This window comes from Canis lupus, chromosome 37 (genome assembly GCF_003254725.2).
Source record: "Canis lupus dingo isolate Sandy chromosome 37, ASM325472v2, whole genome shotgun sequence".
Classification (NCBI taxonomy): domain Eukaryota; kingdom Metazoa; phylum Chordata; class Mammalia; order Carnivora; family Canidae; genus Canis; species Canis lupus.
Genome location: NC_064279.1, coordinates 5,503,798 through 5,517,643, shown reverse-complemented (window position 1 = coordinate 5,517,643; position 13,846 = coordinate 5,503,798).

Sequence of the window (13,846 nt, the reverse complement as noted above, 5' to 3'; positions counted from 1 at the left end):
TGGAGGTGCCCCAAGGTCTGGGCTCAGTTGGGTCTAACCACGTTCTTGTCCCTCTCAGAATCCGCCCTGCCCTGCATTCTTCTGCCATGATCCCTAGGTATTGCAGACAGGGACACGGAGGGAGGAAATATGAGGTCACTGATAGCCGGAGGATAAGACACTTAAAAGCCAACTGTGTCTACCACTTGGTTTTGCACAGAAGGCGTCTACTTATACTATTACTGAAATAATTTATGTATGCACCCCTTCAGATATGAGGAGGAAATAAAATACATGCAAAACACATATACACACAATTTTTTTTCTCTTTTTTTGTAGGTTGGAGAGAGAAGTGACCTAATTATTGTTTTTAACTACTTGACGGATTGTGTCCATCTGTTTTTCTCCTCTACCAGGAATAGAACTAGAGGAAGCAGGCTTAATCTGTAGCCTGAGCCTTGTAGTTTAAACATAAAGGAGAATTTCCTGACAGTGAGTAGTGGATTATGGAATTTGCTTCTTATGAGATTTAGATTTCCATCTGGTTGGGGTATGTTTGATGCAGTTGTCTCCGAAAGTGGCAGAGGTGGGTGTATACGTAGGTTAAACGAACTCTCAAAGATTCTTATTACTAAGAATTTATGATTACTTTAAAAAAGAACTATAATAGCTTCATGCTTTCCTAATATTTTTAGTGTAGATAATATGAATTTTTAATTTGTTGGGGGAGTGCTTTTAAAAATAACTTCAAACACGAGTGTTCAGCCGCTTCTAGAGTGTAGGAGGGCAGATCTTTGAATTTTGAAAAGATTGAACATGGTTTACTAAAATGTATTTCTGGGTTTGCCCTAGATGAAATTGTTATTTATTCAATTATGTTTTATATTTCTAAAATTGAGTTTGAATTTGGAATGGATATTTTTTCATGTGAAAGTATGTAGGTTAGACAATCAATAGGAGTAAATTAATGGCCATCGTATTTGCCCGTGAGTATAAAAAAAGCTTTATCGACCTTATAATCCCAGTTACTCAGCTAGTCCCATGATAGATTATGGTAATAGAAATAAAAACAACCCAGTGACTGAGTTATGCAGTATGGGTATCTGAAATGCATGATATACTTAGAGAATAACTGAAGTAGAAACAATCATAACAGATAAGGAAGAAAGAATCTCAATAGAAAATGTAAAATATGGAAGAAACTTTATGATAGGGGAAACACTGATAGCTACTTTTTTCTTTTTTAAAAATTTTAATTCCAGTGTAGTTAACATACAGCATTATATTAGTGTCAGATATACAATGTAGTGATTCAGTAATTCCATATATTACTCAGTACTCATGGATATAGGCGCACTCTTAATCTTCTTCATCTATTTCACCCATTCCCCCCACCCACTTTCCCTCTGGTAACCATTTGTTCTCTATAGTTAAGAGTGTTTTTTGGTTTGTCTTTTCCCCTCTCTTTGTTTGTTTTGCTTCTTAAATTCCATATATGAGTGAAATCATATGGTATTTGTCTTTCTCTAATTGACTTATTTTGCTTAGCATTATGCTCTCTAGATCCATCCCTGTTGTTGCAAATGGCAAGACTTCATTCTTTTTTTATGGCTGAATAATATTTCTCTCTCCCTGTGTGCATGTGTGCACCAATCTTCTTTATCCATTTCTCTATTGATGGACACTTGACTGCATCAATAATTTGGCTATGATAAATAATGCTACAATAACCAAAGGGATGCATATATCCTTTTGAATAAGTGTTTTCATATTCTTTGGGTAAATACCCAGTAGTACAATTATTGGATTGCAGGGTAGTTCTCTTTTTAATTTTTTAAGGAGCCTACATACCGTGTTCTACAGTGGCTGTACTAGTTTGCATTCCCACCAACAGGGCATATGGATTTCTTTTTTTCCACATTCTCACCAACACTTATTGTTTCTTGTGCTTTTGATGTTAGCCATTCTGACAGGTGTGACATCTCATTGTGGTTGTGATTTGCATTTCCCTGATGATGAATCATATTGTGCATCTTTTCATGTGTCTGTTGGTTGACTGATAACCACTTTTAACTGCACTGCCAAATTTGTGTGTCTTTCAAGTTAGAAGATGATTGCTATATTTACTTTCTTGATTCTATTTGAAAATTGATTTGTATAAATGGAAAAAGAATAACTTAAATTTATACCAACAACATTTTAATGCTTTCATTAACAGATTTTGAAAAAAAAAAACAAAAAAATGCTAACGAGGCTATATCAAATACAGGTATTTTTACAATAACTTAGACAATATGAATTAATCTTCAGGTTGGATTGTTCTTTCTTAAATATACAGAAGAAAGCAAAAGGCTCTTTAGACATATCTAGAGCAAGTCACGTTGTTAGGGATTTTACTGGGATGATGTTTTCCCTTCTTTCTAGCTTTATTTTAAAAAGGAAAATGATTCAGCAATCTGTCAGTCAGGCCATGTAAAGCAAACCAATATCTTCCTAAAGAATAGAAATTAAAGTTTGAAAAATCTCTTAGGCACTATACAAATGTGAAAAAAAAAAAAAAAACTCGAAGAATTTCACAATTCCAGACAGCATTTGTGAATAGCATGTAGAAGTCATAATTCCTAAGTGACTGAAGTTCATGTCACTATGGGAATTATATTACTTTTGCTTTTCTCTTCTGACAGGCTTCTTCCTATTTACTGAGTCTTCTCTGTCATTCTGCAGGTCTCAATATTATTATATGTAGCCTATATTTTACTTCACTCAATATGAATAGGATTTTATTCAATATCGTGGCTAGATCTATATATTTAGCTTGTAACTCTTGTATTTTTTTTTTTCCAGTAGACGTAGCAAACTGAGAGGATGTGACAGGTACTTTGGATTTATATGAAATGAGAAAGTTTTAGAGTTAAGTTGTAGTGAGGTCTTACCTCATGTGTTTGAAAAATGAATGATTTGCATGAGGAACTCACAGAGAAATCATTCTGTATCATTGAAAAATAATCTTATCAGGTCATATGCAAATATGTTAACAAGGTAGATTTTTAAAAGATGAGGTAAGAAAGACTTTTGAGAATGAATCTTTTAGTTACAAGGTCCATTATTACATAAACTCAAAACTAGGAAAAGTTATGAAGATTTTAATACCTTTCAGTGTACTGTTAGTTGTTCATCTTGTAAAATTTATTTTTCTCTTTTTCCTGGGAACATGGTCACAAAACTAGAAACTGCATTACCCAGGCTCCTTTGCTACAATGTCATATGACAAGGTTCCCTGACAGGTACTATGAAGGGAAGTGATGTGTCCAACTTTGCCCTCACTTACATGCTCAAGACCCAGCTTGCCCATGGGATGAGGACTATGCTTTAGAATATAATAGAACAAAAGTAAAAGGAACATAATTGCTTGATAACTGAATGGAATGGAACCAAGATGGCCAAGATGATACCAAGATGGCTACTCACTTTGGAAGGTGTGGAAGGGAGAGATAAGGTTTACTTTTAAATATTTATTTTTTTTTATTTTTAATTGTTTCTATTTTTAAGGGGGAAACTAGCTGTATTATTTTTTCTTTTTATTGATATATTTTCAGGTTTTTTAGAAAATATTTTATTTATTCATTCATGTGAGACACAGAGAGAAAGGCAGAGACACAGGCAGAGGGAGAAGCAGGTGCCTTACAAGGAGCCCAATGCAGGACTCGATCCCAGGATCCCAGGATCACGACCTGAGCTGAGTCAGAAGCTCAACTGCTGAGCTACCTAGGTAGCTACTCAATATATTTTCAGTTTTGATGTGGCCGGTTCTCTACATTTAGCTGTGGAAAATCTGTTCTGCGAGTCTGGGTCATTTTCTGGGTTATTTACACTAATGTGGGTGTTACCTAGATATACTCATGGGACAAGGTGAGTTTACAATCTCTTATTCTGCTCTCTTCCCTGGAAGTTACAAGGCTTACTTATTTTACCCTGTCGTTTTTAGTACAGAAGTTTATTTGTTTCTAACTTGTAATAACTTTTAGACAAATATCTCAAATCCAGAAAAAAATATTATGGTGGGATGTTAAATAGTTCTGATGATAAGATGAGGATTAATAAGAAATGCTTTAAAATATTCTCATGTTTATGTTTTTAGCTTATTTTATTATTATTATTATTTTAGCACTTTACCCCTTTCTCTTCCTATTCATGGCCCCCAGCAGCCTGGACTATGGCCTATATGGATTATAGAAACAAACTTTTTGCTCTCTGGCTTCTGGGTGGATTTGACCAGTAAGGAGTTTTGCCGAATGATCAGAGGTAGGTGAATGAAGTATTTGCTTCTCTGGTTGCTTCAATGTAAGGGTGCCTTGGGCTGTCTTCATTATTCTAACTGAAGATGACTCTTCTTTCAAGGCAGCCTCACCTACATGAGTCTCTCCCCTTTTTTCAGTAACTACTGCCTCTTCTGTCCCTTTGAAGTTAATAAACCTGGGTTATAGAACCATCCTTTGCGGTTCTCCTCACCCTGTCAACACCTTTATGAATAGTCACTTTGTAATTAAATTCTCCCTGAATTATCTTGAGTGTTCCATCTGTTTCCTGTTGGGAACCTAACTAAAACACTATTTGTGTATCATTCTTTTTAAGTATAATGTTATCTGAATGTTAGGAAATTATTCTATGATCAGTTTGAAATTGCTTTTTTTTTCATGAAAACATTATTATAATTGAATAGAAATTGGATGTAAAGCATGCAATTTACGTTCTAGGTAGCTAGACTTATATAACCACAATTATTTTATAGTGAAAACATGTCTTAGAGTCTTGTTTCATTATTTCCAGAAGTTTACTGAAATTACAGAATGATTGGGAGAAAGCAAAACAAAGAAAAACAACAACAAAAAAGACTAGAGAATAGCATTGAGAGGAGTCTGTTCTATGAAGTAATAGCTCATGTCCCTTAGTGGCTCATGGAAGCTGGCAGTAGAGATCATATCCTCAGGAAAATGGTTACATATCACGGTCCTTAAATGCTGTGGAACAACAACAACAACAACAACAAAAAAACAGTTGCCAGTGGATTTTAATAGCCATTAACATTGGATTAGTCAAAATGCTTTCATTCTGAAATGAGTGAAACCCAATTAGACAATTAGCTTGTTAAGTAGGTCTAATAAAAGGTAATTCCTTTGCTTATGTAACTGGGAAGTCTAAGGCTCAATGTTCAGGGCATCATGGGTCTAGACATTGCTTCTTTCTAATTTATTCTCTTTAGTTTATTCTGTGTATTGGCCTCATTCTGAGGCAGGCCTTTTCTGTGTGTGAGGAAAGGTGTGAGGAAAGGTCTTAACAAAATATTCATATTTATAGCATGTAATCCCATTCTAATAGAGCCCTTTTCCCTTTCAGAGTTGATGTATCAGATCTTACAGGGGACTGTGATTGGTTCCACCTGGCTCAAGTTCCCAGTTCTCAACTGTTGTTTATGGGGCATATCCTAGTTTGATAAACTAGCTTGGTTAGCCGCAGGATTGGCCTAGTTCATGTTACAAGGCCTGTGTCTAGAAAGATCATGTACCATGATTGATGGCCCTCTAAAATTATGAAATTTAGAAGAATTGGCATCTTAATGTCAACTGTTTTAAAAAAACAATTACTCCAGAAATGAGGTTGAATATTTTCACATTTGAAAGAGAAGTTAATGTTCCTGGATACCCACTTCCTGTAATGGCAGATTTGGTAATTTCAACCTACTTTGGCTCTCAAGAAAATGAAAATGCACAATAAGATATTTAAAACTACCCATTAAAGTACCACATAACTAATAAGTTAGGGAAAGATTTCTAAAACAAAATCCCAGAAAAAGTGAGGATTCAGAGAAGCAAGAGCAACACTTGAAACTGGTTTCGCCCAAAGGATATTTGCCTCTCTTAGAATCTAGAAGTGGGATTGCTAGATCCTATCATAATTCTAGTTTTAAGTTTTTGAGGAACTACCATACAGTTTTCCATAGTGGCTGAAACATTTTACATTGTCACCAACAATGCACAAATTTTCCAATTTTTTCACCTCTTTGCCAATATTTGTTATTTCAGTCTTTTGAAACTAGCCATTCTAGTGGATACGAAGTTATAGTTTGATTTTTTTAATCTACAGATTGAGCTTGAGAAGAGGCATGTGCCATTTATGGGTTTGTTTGAGAGCTTGTACAAACATTTTCAGTTAGACAACTTTCCAAGGTAGTTTCACAGGCTTCATTCCAGACTAATGCATTTTTGTTATTCTCTAAACAACTGTAATGTTACAAAATTGTTGAAAAGGCTCAACTTCTGACTTTGCCCCCCTCTTTTCCCTGGCCATAAATCTACCAAGAACCTCGACTCAAACTTACTGTAGAAAAATTAAAATCATTGTGTACACACACACTGACATACTGCATGGATTAATAGTGGGTACAGGGCTGGTTCCCTCAAACCAAAAATAAGTTATAAGCAAGGGCAGATGATTGATGGATCACAAAATCTACAAAAGTCTATCCTATACTGTTCAGGGAGAATTTTCTTTCTTCTCCACTGCCTTGAACACTTAACCTTTTCAACAATTTGAAGATGAAAATGAGTAACATTTTCCATAGGGTAAAAGATTAAAAAATTGACATTGTATTAGAGACTTTCTAGAAATCTACTCCTGAGAACAGTGGTGTAGAAAGGCCTTGTGGAAAATTTGCCTTCTCATGTTCCTTTATTATTTGACAATGGAAAGAATACAAGATGACCCTTACACCAAATTCTGCTTAACAGAGAATGATGCCATAGTAACAGCAAGATATAGAGTATCAAGACTTGAAAGTTTTTTACTGGACCAATCTAACTCTGACGGGTGTTAGAAATCGATCTCTTTCGTCTCTTTCAAGAAAATACTGAAAGTAGTTCTACTTTCATATGCTTAAAGTAAGGAGAGAGTAGAGCAAATTATAGTCCCAAAGCTTTAGTTCTCCTCCTCTGTAATAATACTGAAGGAGTGAACAGCTGGAATTTTAAAGGGACATCTTTTTTTTCCCCCAGTTTTGAATTCTGTGAAATAAAGCTATTAAGAGAGTTGGTTAATTCTATTTCCTGAAAAAAAGTGTCCTATTAGTTTTTCCCCATTTTCTAATATGCCAGATATCCCAGAAATAAGAAGCTACAGATCCTGTTCTTCACTTAAGGAAAGAGCTATGCCAACAACAGACTTGATTTTTCTCTTTGGGGAGTTTTCAATTATCAGTAACTTCTGTCGTCGGTACTCTATCTTCCCAAACCTGTTGATGGTTTAAAATTCTTAAACAGGTTTAGGGATTTTGACCATAGTAATTATTTCAAAGTAGATACAAAGGAGAGATAAATTATTATAAAATTGTATTTTTTACTCAAAGTATCTGAAAGGCAGTATTTAAAGCTTTTCTGCAACTTGAAATAAGTGAGGTGGCTTAATGTTTCAGCTAAATGAAGGACGATCACATTTGTGGGCATTTTTCCAGCACATTTCTAGAGGACAAGCTGTAGAGCATAAAAGATTGTGGCAGATAACTCAGAAGTGAAACCGAAGATGTAAAGATGGAATGGCGTACAAACTTCTATTTTTATGCCACATGAAAACTGCACATTAGTGAGCCAGTTTTCTAGAGATGAGTAGAATAGAGCTGTTACCCTTGAGCTGTCCAAGGAAGGACAGGATGGGGTTATTATCGAGCAAATGGAAGAAAACAAAGTCATAAGCACTAATTAAAAATAAGGTAAAAGTTTCAACATTTTTTTCTGGAGAGGTTTTCTCAGGAAAGATCTGAGAAAATCTAAAAAGAGTCTTTCCTAAAACTTTTATAAGGTTGAAGAGAGAAATGAGGGATGGGGTGAGATTTTTTGTAACGGAGCGGTGAGGAAAAATGGGCCCAACTCTCCTGTGCACCCAAGATGTAGGAAACGACAAGTGATTTATATTTTATGAGGTTTCCTTTGAATGGATTAGTACATGAAAGACCAGGGAACATTCTTCCATAATTTCCCTTTGCCTCTCTTATAGAAAAAAAAAGGCAGATTTGGAGTTTTGTTATAGCATTTTTTTTAAATAAAAAGTGGTGAGAATGTCATGACTTTTCATAACTTTACATGTTTCTTAGCTTAATGGATCTCTCATTTTATTTCTGGGATTCACAGAAGATAAAAATGACCAGCATAAAAATAGATTGCCATTTTGTTTTTCATTTAGAAGTTATTTAATCACAGAAAGAGAAAAAAAGTTGAAAAAAATCTCTTATGAAGAATTTAGATGTTGTTTTTCAAGGAAAGTTTATATCTTATTATGTTACCCACATGTTATAATGATTTCCTCACAGGGTGACTCCAGTATTTAACACTAACAAATGCCCTGCTTTTCCTCAACCTGCCGATTTATCTTGTGGACTGCGCCAAGTAGTGAGAGTTGTATGGAAGGTCATTTTATGAGCCCCATCTTGCACTGTCAGTTGAGTTGTTTTACTTAGTTTCCTAAAATTTCAGAATGTGGATGAAGAGTGGTTAAGTCTTAAATTCACTGAGGAGTAAGTAAGTTGGAATTGATAAATTATTTATCAGCTCAAACGAAGTCTTGCAGCTTTATACTAAAAAAAACATTCAGTATGGGGAGAACTTAAAAGTCCTAGTAAATCCATTTTACCACAGTAATCTCTTCTGAAAACCAGACTCTTGCTAAAAGACTATATAGTTGTGTGGAACGTAAGAAGCCTCATCTTTGTCACTGAACCCACCACTTCTCCCCTGAAACTGAGGAGAGTGCTTCACACTAGAAGGAAGTTCACTTTGGTCCTAAGAACTTGAATTTCAATAAACATATTAAAATTACTTATAATCAATCTCTCTGCAATCTAACATTACCTATGATAGCTTTAGTTTTTTTTCCACTTCTGATGCAATTGTGTAATTTAGTGCATATGACATAAAATGTAAAACAGTAAAAGTGTGTATCTTCTGCTTTTTCTGCTGTCTTTCTAGAAAGTTAGAGCTTCCTATGGTTAAAAGGCAATTAGAGATTAAAGAAGGTGACTGAATTAATGTGGGCAGGTTGTATTTTCCACCTGGCTTTAGCACAGATCAAAGAAGATGAATGTCCAGTCATTAGCAAGCAATTAAAAACCATTGTCCCACACAGGAATTTTTGTCCTTGTTTCTCTGTGTATATCTTTAAGAACTCCTTCTTCTTCTTCTTCTTCTTCTTCTTCTTCTTCTTCTTCTTCTTCTTCTTTCTTCTTTCTTCTTTCTTCTTCTCCTTCTCCTTCTCCTTCTCCTTCTTCTTCTTCCTCTTCTTCCTCTTCCTCTTCCTCTTCTTCCTCTTTCCTCTTTCCTCTTTCTTCTTCTTCTTCTTCTCCTTCTCCTTCTCCTTCTCCTTCTCCTTCTTCTTCTTCTGTCCATCTTGTCCCCATAGTAACTTCACCTATTCCTAAGTGCTAAGTGTAAAGAGTTTTCTACATAGTCCACCGTATTGGTCTGGAGACACTTTTTGGTGGACAGTTCGTTCTGTTGCCTTCTAAGGGAGGTTGGAAGGAGGAGGAGCTGAGAAAATGATCACAAACAACTCATTTTTTGGTCTTCACTAGATGATTGACAGTTGTCAGTTGTTGTGTGCTTATTTTTTTTCCTAGAACCAATCAGAGTTCCACTAGTGCTTATTTGGGGTTTGGAGTCTTATTTTTCCATTCTTTCTGAACCCTAAGCCAGCTTTTAATACTAAAACAAACAAACAAAAAACAAACAAATCTTAAGTGTAAAATCTTAGAAAGGCATACTCCCTCTCTTTTTAAGAAAATATTTCATTTATTTATTCATGAGAGACACACAGAGAGGCAGAGACACAGGCAGAGGGAGAAGCAGGCTCCTCAAGGGGAGCCTGATGCAGGACTTGATTCTAGGACCCTGGGAGCATGACCTGAGCGAAAGGTAGATGCTCAACCACTGAGCCACCCAGGGGTCCCGAAAGATATACTCTCTTAACTAATATTCTAATATATGTTATCTATACCCCTAATATGCAGTAATTTTTGTTTTCAAGAGTTGGAGTCATCAAAATTGATCAGCATCTATTCTATTAATGGTTAAGGATACTCTTACTGAACTTCGGGAACTAGGTATAATTGATCTTCAGGGCTTCTCTGTCCAATTTTGGTTTAATCCTTTGTCTTCTCTTGTACTCCTCCTATGTGGTCAGGACAGTCTAATTTTCTCAAAGGCCATACTCCAGCTCTTACCCTTCCATAGACACTGATATTTTTCTTCAACCGTATTTCTGAAAGTTTTTCGTGTCTTTTCAGACTTTATTTTCCTTTTGTCATCAAAGTTGTCCTTTTTTTTTTCACCTCTCTCATAATACCTTATTACACAATTACCTTAATACACAATCTCACCGATTGTGTTTCCTTTCTTATCACCGTGGAGGCTTCAAAGCCTGCATAGCATGATTAGGACATTACGTGAGGCATTCCATGGGGCACATTCCTCTTCTATTTTGACCGTGTTTATGCTAGGTCAACCACCACGGTTGGCTGGCAATCCTGTTCAGGGCTAGAATGTAGTTTTTCATGTATAGGATTTTCTTTTGTAATTAGATCAGATCAGTATGACATAGATTAGTAGGTAGTTTTAATGAAACAGTTTTAGTTCTTCACTTGTAATTTTAGAAGGAAGTGTTTTACTTAAGACTATGAATAGGTCAGGAACTTAATCTGTTTAACTTTTCCATATAACATTCCCCATTATGGCTAAGTGTAAGGGGCCATTTAAAACATACTGCTTGAGGAAGAGATGAAGAACCAATTACTTTTGTACCTGATTTTGTATTCTATATTTTAAAGGACTGTGATTTAAGTGTTGCAAGCACTAGGAACTTGAAAATTGCCTTATTATAATTTTTGACCTTATTACAAAATCTAGGTTCACATTACAGCAATGATTAAGTGATTTTCACCTGGACACAGACATAACTAAAACAGTTTTTATTAACATAAAATTCACATTGTATTAATTTGCCACATAGGCGTTCATAATACATCAAGGCTGACTAGTCCTTGATATCGAAGAAATTGTATAGTTAATGATGCTCCACACACACAAAGGAAACTGGACAGTGTTACACACATGTTTATGATTTAAAATTTTTAGTTTTTCATAATGCAGTGAATGAAATTCAGTCATAACTTAGTGGTCTATTGCCTGAGGACTTAGAACATTCTTAATATTTAGCAAGCAGAAAAACTAAACTAAAATCATGACTTATGAATAATGAAACAGACAAATCTACTCCCTCTGGTGAAATGGAAATAAATACCACACACCTTCCCAAATATTTGTTTATTTGCCCATTTTGCTCACTTTTGCCCATAGGATTCAGTTTTCTTTCACCTTCTTTTTTTAAATGGAAATGACTACAAAGTGGTTTCAGATGAGAAATCTATTTTCAGAACTACTAAGGTTTTTATTCCATTACTAAACATTATTGGCTGTTTGCAATCATGTATTTATTTACTCAAAAATGAATAATGTATAGCACAGGCTTGTGCTGGCGGCCAGGCATCTCGGGTGGGAGTATATTCCCACATTAGGCTTCCTTTCGTCTCAGAAAGTGACCTAGAAATTAGTGTATCTGGGCTCTTCAGCCGCAGGGAGGGTCAGGAGATATAAGTTGTCTCTGAAGTTTGTCTTTGTACTCCACGAACAAGTCCCAACCTGGAGGCTGTGTCTGATTTATGGGCTTGGCTTTGTTCCACCTGTCACAGAGGTGTCCTGGGGAAACCAAGGCAGCAGCTAATCCATCAGTCACCCACAGCCTCCTTGGTTTGGAATCTCTTCCTTTAATTGTGTTTCCCAAGCTTTGTTCATCGTTATAAAGAGTCATGATTCTGGTTGCCACACTGTCTGAAAAGGCAGACTTTCAGGTCTTTTTATTTTTATTTTTTATTGTCTTCAGTTTGTACCTCTCCTGGACGGGTAGTTAGTATATTTGATAGTGTTTACATTCAGGTTATTTTGAAATACTGTGATTATGATTGTATAAATATAGTATGAATTAACTTCCTTTTGTACAGTCTTAACATTTGAATATTTGAAGATAAGAGATGAATTCAGAAAACAAATCTTTCTTTCAGGTTGATTTTTTTCCAACTTGGCCAACTTAGCTGCTCTAGAATGGATTGAAACAGAGCCCTGAATCCTTCTATTACCTTGGTCAAGGTGGGATCTGGTGTCTTCAAAGGGATCAGCTAAAAGGATAATGCTGCATGTACCATCATTGCAGAGGGGAGAAAACAAGGTTTTGAGCTATTTCTGGGCTTCATAGTATAGTATCATTATTTTATTTAGAAGAATTTCCAGAGCTTGGCCACAATTACATGTATTAGTACTGTTGGCTATGTGCCAAGTGTGTTAAATACATCATTTCATTTAATACCTGAGCAGTAGTTCTTATTGCTGCCATTTTTATGAATGGGGATTCGGAAACGCAGAAGGGTTTACTAACCTCCCCAAAGGGCACGTTGCTTGTAAGAAGTAGAGCCTGTGCTTGATCTTGGTCTTGTGACTGCAGCACATTCTCTTAACCACCGTGGTGATTACTGACAGCACTTAAAGACAAAAGGAAGTGAGTTAAACCAATGTTACCACTTTCCCCCCATGATTTGTTCTATTTCAGAGACTGAGCAAAAATAAGTGCTTCAGCAATTTCGGTGATTGCAAAATGACACATTTTTAACATCTCTTAAGTTGGGATGCATATAGTAATTGCCGAGCTCTTGCAATTACTAACTACCTGGTAGTAGTTGTGACGTAGTTGTCATTTCCTTAACCAATTTATTTTGCTTATATTTTCCTTCCTATGTATGCAATAGAGTGATACATTAAAGAAAATCAATGTCAAAATAAGACAAAAGAACTCTTTCTCTAAATGTAAAAAAAAAAAATTTAATGATGGGAAAGCAACTTGTCAGACTTTAATTGTCAGTGTGGTGTTTTTCTTTCTTACTGTGACATAAAATAGAGTGTTTAACTGTCTTAGATTCAGTGAGGTACAGTAGGTGTTATATGTATACAATGGCCACCCGACCTTTTAGTACTAAAGAAAAAAAGCACCAGTACTACATTTCTCACTGTGCCTGCTAAATTGTAAATTCCTTGCCAGTTGTGTTATCCTTATATTCCCATATCCTCCAGTACAGTGTCATGTAAATGATACTGAATAAATCTGTGTTGAATTGGATGTGTAATGAGACTGATTTTCTTGTTTTTCCCATAAGGGAAATTTGAAACAAGAGTTCCAGAAATATTTTAAGCAGTGTCAGCATCACTGTAATTATTGTAGAACCTCCTATGATGACGACCTCCTTGAAATATCATGCTAATTTTAATGTATTCATCATAAAGAGTGGTGGCCTCTTAGAAAGGACACAGTTTAGGAAGTCAGGAGATTGTAATTTTAACCCTGCCACAACCTTCCTATGACATCTTAGGTAAATCACTTAACCATGTCCTGAGTCATATATAAGAATAATGAACAGTTCTCGCAGCTATTGTACATGGTCAAAGTCATTGTGACTAATAAATGCAAAAATCATTCCAAAGCCTTTAGAAAATGCTCAAAAATACAAATGCAAAATTCTAAAAATATTGTCTCAATTCAGGAAGCTGGAAGTTTCTAACAGAGCCAATCAGAACCAGAAGCCCCAGCTTGCTATGGGCATCCTGAGGACAGAGACTGTGCTGCTCATTTTTAATTGGCATTATTCCTGGCACAGTAGATATTCAGGACATTTTTGTTTTATGAGGGGCTAAATGAACACAGAGGCAGAACGAATGACTCAAATAGA